Here is a 9,181-nt window from a genome sequence, read left to right as displayed (position 1 = left end):
TCCTATAGGCTTTGTAATGTTCTTTGAGATAAAAGTAATACTGATTCCTAGCAGCTATAAATGACCTATTACCTACAGAGATCAAAGAAAGACAAATATCTTTGCTCCCATTTTATGATGGGAGAAACTGAGGCATGGAGAGGTGAAGTGTCTTGCTCAAGGGCACATAGTGAATGTGTGGCAGCACTGGGAGACAGAGCTCAGCTCTCCTGACTCCCAGATCACTGTCCTGTCCCCTGCTACATAAAGCTATTCCTGGTAACAACTGTTATTTTTAAAGTACCAACGCGATGCTCTGCTTGTGCGAAATCAAGGCACAGCCTGTGACCTGTGGAGTTTATAATCTGAGTGGGCAGGTGAAGATCAGACCCTCCGTGATGGTGATGAGTGAGAGCCAGGCTCAGCTCGGCCTGGCTGCAGCAGAGGGATGGGCATGAAAACTGCTGCCCTGGATGTCTGCGCAAAGGCTGCCCGCAACAACAACCTCGAGGAGCACAAGCTGTGCTCACTCCTGCTCCTCACAATGGGTCGAGGAGGAGGGCCCCCAGCAGGGCCGGCTTTAGGCCTATTCCCAATTCCCCTGAATCAGGCCCCGCGCCTAAGAAGGCCCCGTGCCCAGTGAGAATCCCTTCCCTGGCTAGAGGCGCCTTTTTAATTTTTACTCACCCAGCGGTGCTCCGGGTCTTCAGCGGCACTTTGGCGGCGGGTCCTTTGCTCACTCCAGGTCTTCGGCAGCGGGTCCTTCAGTGCCGTTGAAGACCTGGAGCAAGTGAAGGATCCACCGTTGAAGTGCCGCCGAAGATTCGGAGCACCGCCCGGTGAGCACAAGCCCCCGTGTTTTTTCATATTTTTTTTATTTAAGTCATCTCTGCCAGGGCCCCACTGAAACTGTTCAAATTGGGCCCCGCACTTCCTAAAGCCGGCCCTGGCCCCCAGCAAGCCCGTCTCTGGGCAACCTACCAGCACAACTGGCCAGCAGCAGGCAAGGTCGTCTGATTGGCTGGAAGCACTTGCCCATGGCAGCCTTGCCTCACTCAGATAACCCAGTTCTGATGCTTGGCTCCAATTCTTTTCTGCTGACTCCTGCTCCAACCACTAGGCATGACTGCCCAGATCCTGGTCATTAACACAATGTAAAGGGAACAGGAGGGCTGGGAAGCAGGGGGACACTTTCTCCCCCCCACATCCCCTTGCACCAGCCCTCAAAGTGGGTGCTCCAGTGCGGGGCTGGTGCAGTGGGTACTCAACCTGCTTCCTGTGCTCATGGAACAGTGCCTGCCAGAGGCACAATCCCTGGGGCTCATCCCAGGACAGTGCAGTTCCACCCTGCCCCCCTCCCCAGGAAAGTAGCATATCTGTCTTGATCTAGTTTGCATGGAAGTTAGAGCGAGGAGCACAGGTTGCAGGAGGGAGGAGTTTGGAAGAGCCACTAGGAAGGCAGGCTCTATGTGCTGCACATGGCTAATGCTAGCTGCAGTTGCAACAACTCTGTAAATAGCTCTCTACATAACTAGCCAGTTTTCTTTTGGAAACATGTAGTCCTCTCATGGTGTTACCCAGCACGCAGTAGCTTGTAGATGCATCTTACTGATACAGGTTTGAGTTCTTTGCAGAAGAGGTAAGCTTGGAAAAGGAATCTGAGTGACATTAGGGTGGGTGACCAAATACTGGGCCAAAGAGTGAATTCTAGACGTATTATTTTGATTAAATATAACAAGGAGATTATCCAAAATTCCCAGGGAAGAGCAACAAAAGCTGCCAACATGCAGTGTGGATCAGGAATAAATAGCACAACGAAGAAGGTTGTTTAAAAAGAAATCTAGGTACATTTTTATGCGCCTCTCCAATAACCGGGATCCAAGAATTAGGGAAAGCAGTGTTGCCAACTTACAGCAATTTTAATCTTGTGTTTTTCTTAAAGCCCCAGCTCCTTGCGTTGTCGGCTTGTATTTTAAATGAAGAAAAAAAAAGTTTCTAACCCTGGTGGCTGCAGAGAAAAACTTGAAACCATGATCTGAGAGTGACCTAATGTCTCAGAAACCAGAAAGCAAAGAAAAAGAACCCAACATTCATTATTTTTTTAAACAAACAAAAATCCACTTACGATTTTTAAGCCAGTCTCATGATTCTGAGGGACGTGACTCATGATTTTTAAACAATTGGGTCTGGCAATGCTGCAAAGAGCTTCTTGAAGAGCATCATCTTCCCGTCATTCCAGACACCCCTTCTTGCAACATGGCTCAAGGACATCCCTGCGTGATGCGAGGAGACGAGGTCACCCTGCTATTGTCACTCTTCCCCTGTCATAAACATCCTGATATGTATTTATCACCTTGGAAGAAGAGGTGAGACTGATTCACAAAACTTGTGTTGTCCTGTGTGTCTCTTCTTATCATCACAAGTCGACTGATTGCAAAGAGCAATGAAGCAATAACAGAGTGAATTACGGCCAGGATTAGGTGCTGATAATGAGATCATGGAACGTGGAGGGGAGATCACAGGTTGCAGGAGGGCAGAGTTTGGTTACAGTCATCGGTGGCCCTCGGATATTTTCAAGACAGCTCAAAAAACAAATTGACTCTGGGAAATGCTTCAACATTGCTGTTACTCGGTATAGCCTCTGCCTCACCGCTTTTGCTGTGATCATAACAGGCCTTGTCATCTGAGTAGGATGGGACCTCCTGGGCAGTATGTGGATATGCGACCTTTCCATAAACCTCAGTCCAGTGTCTTACCCACAACACCATCCTTCCTCTTATAATGGGGTGAGTTGCAATGCAGGTCAGACTCTCTCTCAGATATTTTGTGATACACTCATAAGGGCTTGTCTACACCAGGAAGCTCCTGCAATATAAGCTAGGGTTGGAATTTAACGCGCCATAGCTATCCTGCAAGACCTCCCCGTTGTGGGGTGGGGTGGGAGCTGAGAGTGCTTTTGTGCAACTTAGCTTAATCCCCTTACAAAGTGGAGACCTGAAGTCTGTTCCCAGCTCTGCCACCAACCTGCTGTGTAACCCTGGGCAAGTCACTTCCCCCTTCTGTGCCTCTGTTTCCTCCTCTGCCTGTTGTCTCTCGTGTCTGTTTTGACTGGAAGAGCTTTAGGGCAGGGGTGTGTAAGTACAGTGCCTTGCACAATGGGGCTCCCGTCTCAGCTGGGTTTTCTAGGCCCTTCCACAATAATTTTGCGTGAGACAACCAATCACAGCAGCTTTTAAATGAAGAGAGCAGTGCGACTTCAAAATGATGAACTTTGGAACCTGCCGCACCAGATGAAGTGGCAAATGCTGTAAGTGAAATGAAAAAGAATGAAGCCCTAGGCCCAGACAGAATCCCTACTGAGGCATGGACGAGTTTGCAAGAGATGGCATCCAGCTGCTGACATCCCAGTTCAGCTATGAAATGGGAATGAAACCAAACCCGTGCAGGAAAAGAATCCTGGTGCCTATATATAAAGGAAAAGGTGATGCTGGGAACTGCACAAATTATAGAAGTGTAAAGCTGGTGAATCATTCAGTGAAACTGTGGGAGAGAGTCATCGATAAGAGACTGAGAAGTGAAGTAGATAGTAGAGATAATGCATATGAATTTGTGCCAAGAAGGTAGACAGCTAGTGGAAACATGTAGAGAGAAATGGAAAAATACCAACAAGGCATTCATTGATCTGGAAAAGGCATTTGACCTAGCTTTTCAAAAGACAAGCCTGGGAGCTTAAATCCATAACTTTGCTAGCCACTAAAAATCATAGTCTTAATAAAGACACTGGATCTGTCTGGCTTATTACAACAAACTTGTTACTCACTAACCCCCTTTTTTATCCTATGACTACAGGGTGTTAAGGGCCCACTTCACCTTGGCTGGTCCCTTAGAATATGGGCTAACTACTTATGCTAACTGAAGGACATAAATCCACACCGTGTAGAGGTCAAGCATAGGAGTTTATTACACACAGCGCTGGCGGAGTGTCCCTTTGCTTATCAGGCTCAGAGACACTGTCAATCAATTGATTACAATAGAATATGTAGATTTTCCAAGGGTGGGGGACAATGATGGGGTAGGCTGTTCCACACCCTGGGATAGGTTTTGCAGCAAGACAAGAAAGAACATTAGCCAATGGTTAAAAGGTTACATAATGTCTCCGCCCATGGTGTCATAAACAGATAGTAGGAGTTAATAGAACAAAAGTACTTTATCTCTTTTGACTGTAAAGGGTTAACAAGTTCAGTGAGTCTGGCTGTCACCTGACCAGAGGACCAATCAGGGGACAGGATACTTTCAAATCTTGAGGGAGGGAAGCTCTTGTGTGTGCTGTTAGTTTTTGGTTGTTGTTCACTCTGGGAGCTCAGAGGGACCAGATGTGCAACCAGGTTTCTCTCCAATCTCTCCGATACAGGCTCTTATAAGTTCAGACTAGTGAGTACTAGGTAGATAAAGCGAGTTAGGCTTATGGTTGTTTTCTTTATTTGCAAATGTGTATTCGGCTGGAAGGAGTTCAAATGTGTATTTGGCTGAAAGGATTTTATTTTGTACTTGTATACTTAGGCTGGGAGGGTATTCCCAGTGTCTATAGCTGAAAGACCCTGTAACATATTCCATCTTAAACTTACAAAGATAATTTTTACTGTTTTTTCTTTCTTCAATTAAAAGCTTTTCTTGTTTAAGAACCTGATTGTTTTTTTTTCTGGTGTGAGACCCCAGGGGACGGGGTCTGGATCCACCAGGGAATTGGTGAGCAGAAAGGAGGGAAGGGGGAGAGAGAGACTAATTTCTCTCTGTGTTAGGATTACTGTCTCTCTCAGGGACAGTCTGTGAAGGGGAGAGAGAAGGAGGGGGGAAGGTGCATTTTCCTCTCTGTTTAAGATTCAAGGAGTTTGAATCACAGTGATCTTCCAGGGTAACCCAGGGAGGGGAAGTTTGGGAGAGGCAACGGTGAGGGAAAGGGTTTATTTTCCTTGTGGTAAGATCCAGATGGTCTGGGTCTTGGGGTTACCCGGGCAAGGTCTTGGGGGCACCAGAGTGTACCAGGCACTGGACTTCCTGGTTGGTGGCAGCGCTACAGGTTCTAAGCTGGTAATTGAGCTTAGAGGAATTCATGCTGGTACCCCATCTTTTGGATGCTAAGGTTCAGAGTGGGGAATTATACCGTGACACATGGTCTCAAGCAAGCAAGTTAACATTTAATGAATACTTTGATAAAATGTTATTAGTATAAAATATATACGTTGAATTCTGATTTGGGGTCCATAGGAATGGAGAATCTCCTTTGATTGTCCAACAGGTACATTCCTAGGGGTTAAAGCAAAGAAATAGTGCAAGTATATGACAATACAGATCGTCTCCTTTATGTCTTAAGGCAGGCATTGGTCCCTGAGAAGGGAGGTGGAAGGATGCCATACCTTATACTGACATGTGCCAACTTTTCATAAACTCAAGGTTGGATCTGTGGGAAGAATGTTCCCTACAAATGAGACTGACACAATAGGAACAGGGATCCTTTGTTCAGTCTGAAACATTGGATGAAACATAATTATTCAGTTATTGCTTCAACATCTGGCATTTCTACTGACCAAGCAGATCTTAGCAAAGGCAGTTATCTTGTTTACCCCAGCTTTCTCTTAGGTGATCACTATTTGCTAGGCCTCTGGTCTCTTGACCAAACTCTGGACTTTGGGTCTGGAAAAGAGCTGGCACAATCCATATATCAGGCTGTTATATAAAATGCACATGGATTTTAACCCTTCACTAAACTATCACTTCAATCTTGTATTTAGCTGAGATCCACTATGCTAAGGCCATGTCTACACTAGGGAGCTTACAGCCACACAGCTATACCGATGTAATTGCACTGCTGTAAGGTCTCCCGTGTAGCTGCTCTGTGCCGATGGGAAAGAACTTGCTCGTCAACCTGGTGCTGTCCACCCGGTGCTTCTGTTGGTGTAACTTATGTCACTCTGGGGGCGGTGTTTTTCACACCCCTGAGTGATGTAAGTTATACCAACCTAAGTGGTAGTGTAGACAGAGCATATATACCTTTCCCAGACTTGAAGCAGAGCGCTGTGTGGCTCAAAAGCTTGTCTCTCTCATCAACAGAAGTTGATTCAATAAAAGATATTACCTTCAGGGCTCTCCCTCACCATTTTGGTGCCCTATGCAGCCCCTCCGCAGGGGGCGGGGGGGGAAAGCTGGCCACTTCTTGCGGGAAGTGGAGTGACCCCCACAGCCTGCTCTGCTTCCCTGGCTCCCAGGCTTGGAGGGCAAGGGGGAACTGCCCTCCAGCACTTGCTGGTGGCACGGCTGGGAGCCAGGGGATCGAAGTAGGCTGGGGCTAGGTCACTCTACTTACTGCTGCCAGTGGGTGCAGGGAGCCCGATCCCTGCTGCAGTCCTCAGGGGAAGGGCTGGCTGGAGTAGGGGTGGGGCTGGGGCAGAGCAGGGGCGGGAAGAGGCAGGCTGGGGGTGGAGCAGGGGTGGGGGAAGTGGAGGTGGGGCTGGGGTGGAGCAGGGGCAGGGGCCTTGTGGAAGGAGCAGGGCAGGGACTGGAGCAGCATGCAGCTGCGTAAGGCACCAGGAAATTTGGTGCCCCAAATTTCCTGGTGCCCTTTGGAGCTGCGCACTTTGCGTATGGGTAGGGATAGCCCCGATTACCTTCCCCTGCCTTGTCTCTCTAATATCCTGGGACCGACATGGCTACAACAACACGGCACACCCCTGAAGAATGTGTATATTAAAGACAACTTCAAAGCAACACCCATAAACAAAAAATGGGGAGCATGCAGGCTCAGATGGTTTGGTTCTGTGAAGTGCAGCCCTGACAATGGGGTGAGGAAGGGAGTCCAATGGATCAAGATTGAAGGAAAAAGACAGATGCCCAATAAGAAGTGGTGGGCTGTCATAAAGGAAGACATGTTAGCATGGGGCGTGCTAGAGGACAGAGCACTTTGGTGGGACGGGATTTGTAGAGCGAATCTCATTTGATGGGATTAACGCCAGGAAGAAGAACCACCAATCAGAGCTTTTCATCAGTAGAGACTAGTAAACCAGTCTGAACAAGTAAAACGTGACCCAGAAAACAGCTGACAGACCTCACCAGTCACCCATAACCACCCAGGCAACTTGCCCTTGGCTTCATTTCCTGGTCAGCCCCTGGCTGAGCAAACAAAAAAGCCTTGGCCTCATGATCAGCATCCAAAGCTAAACTGCTGACTTTGAGCAAGCCCAAATGTCTCTCCTTTCTCCTGGATACCATCGCTTCCCTTCCACATCTGGATCACGCTTCACGCCAACATCTGGCTTCCTGGGCCCTAGGGCTTATTGCCATTTTACTTCATCTCAGTGTTAGTTATAAACTTCAACGCATCCAAAAACAATAGTAAGGAAACAGGCTTGTGTAATTAAAGGTGCTTTTATCGAAGCGGGTGCCGTGGGCCATGGCGGGGCCTCACCTAACACCCAACGTTCTTTCTGTTAAGTTCAACACTCCAGCAGTTTCTTAGGTGGAGGCCAGTTGTGTACGAATAGGGAGTTCAGGCCCCAAAAGTATAACCTGAGCTCACAGAGAATGTCTCAATCCCTCTCTGAACCACACTGAGGTTTATGAGCCTGCTACTGTCTTTTTGTTAACAGAGCTGAGTGGTTTCGCTCACAGTAGACACTTGTGGGGGGTTATTATGATTGTTCAACTGCTTTTAGTACTTGCACTTGGCCTAGTAGCTGCGGCAAGAGACTGGGACTCAGCAGACTCGAGTTATAGACTCATAGACTTTCAGGTCAGAAGGGACCATCATGATCATCTAGTCTGACCTCCTGCACCTTGCAGGCCACAGAACCTCACCCACTCTCTCCTGTAATAGACCCTTGACCTCTGGGACTCTAAATAGCAAGGTTAACCTGAATTTTCACATCTTGACCAGACCCTCAGCTGGTGTCAATCAGTGAGATTCTTCCCAGAAAGCTAATACAACAGAACTATTACCATCTTCCCAGCGTGGTGCTGGAGGCATTCACTGTGGTGCAGCTGGCATTAGTTTCAAAGGAATAACTCAGCTCTGCTGCCTCTCTTATGGAACTTGAGTGTGGTACCATGCTGTGCCTTATAGGTGTCATCTGAGACACCCTATAATGCTGCAATTAACTGAAATACAAGAGACAGCAAATGGCTCCAGCCCCCGTCTGAACACCTACACCACAATTAAACAGCCCATGGATGTCTAATCACAGTGGAGACTAGGATGAGCAGGTAGCAAGTGTGAAAAATTGGGATACTCTTTTTTTGGGGGTGGGGGGAGGGTGTAGTTGCATATATAAGACAAACCTCCTAATATTGGGATGTTCCCGATAATATCGGACGTCTGGTCACCCTAGTGTAGCCAGACCTTCAGTCCGACATTAAGCATCTTGCTTAGCTATAGCAGCTTTGCGGCTTATAGGCTGCAGCCATTAGAGAGCAACATGGTCACACATTTGAATTGGTTTGAGGGTCTCTCGGTGGTCCGGTGGCAGCGGTTTCTGTCTTGCTTTCTCGTGTGCAGACACGTGAATACACACACGCACACACCAGTGCCAGATTGTTCCATTTGGCTTCTTGAGCAGCAAACCCTTACCTTGTTTTTGAGATCAGATTTGCACTTTCACAGCAGTATAAATATGGAGCTTTAGAATAGGAAGAGCAAAATTTCGCAAAGGTACCATGAGCATTTGGGGGAGGTGGAAAAGAGACGGTAATCTTGCATTGAAGGAGTGCAGCGTGTATGAGTCAAGGCAGACCCTGACGTCATTTAAAGGAAACTCCGATGCTGATGGACTTAATCCAGTTTATAGTGGACAAAACTCCACATCATAAAACCCACCACCACGTACCATTCTCAGTCTCAGGCACTGAGGCCTTAAGAAGTAACTAGAAGAGCGGCCAAGGACTGACTCCATGAAGGCTGAGATTTTCAGAAGGAATTAGCCATTCTGGATGCCTCGATTTTTGGGGTGACCAATGCGAGACCTTGAACAGACCTGATTTCCCAAGGTCAGGTGCTCATCATTTTCTGAAAATCAGGCTCCTTTAAGGGGTCCTAAAGAGGCCACCAAAATCAAGAAGCACAGAATCACTGGGTGTCATAAACAGATAAGTAAGATTTAATAGAACAGAAGTACTTCATGTCTCTTTTGTCTGTAAAGGGTTAACAAGATCAGTG

The sequence above is a fragment of the Gopherus flavomarginatus genome, chromosome 1 (assembly GCF_025201925.1).
Source record: "Gopherus flavomarginatus isolate rGopFla2 chromosome 1, rGopFla2.mat.asm, whole genome shotgun sequence".
NCBI lineage: Eukaryota > Metazoa > Chordata > Testudines > Testudinidae > Gopherus > Gopherus flavomarginatus.
This window is presented reverse-complemented; position numbering follows the sequence as displayed.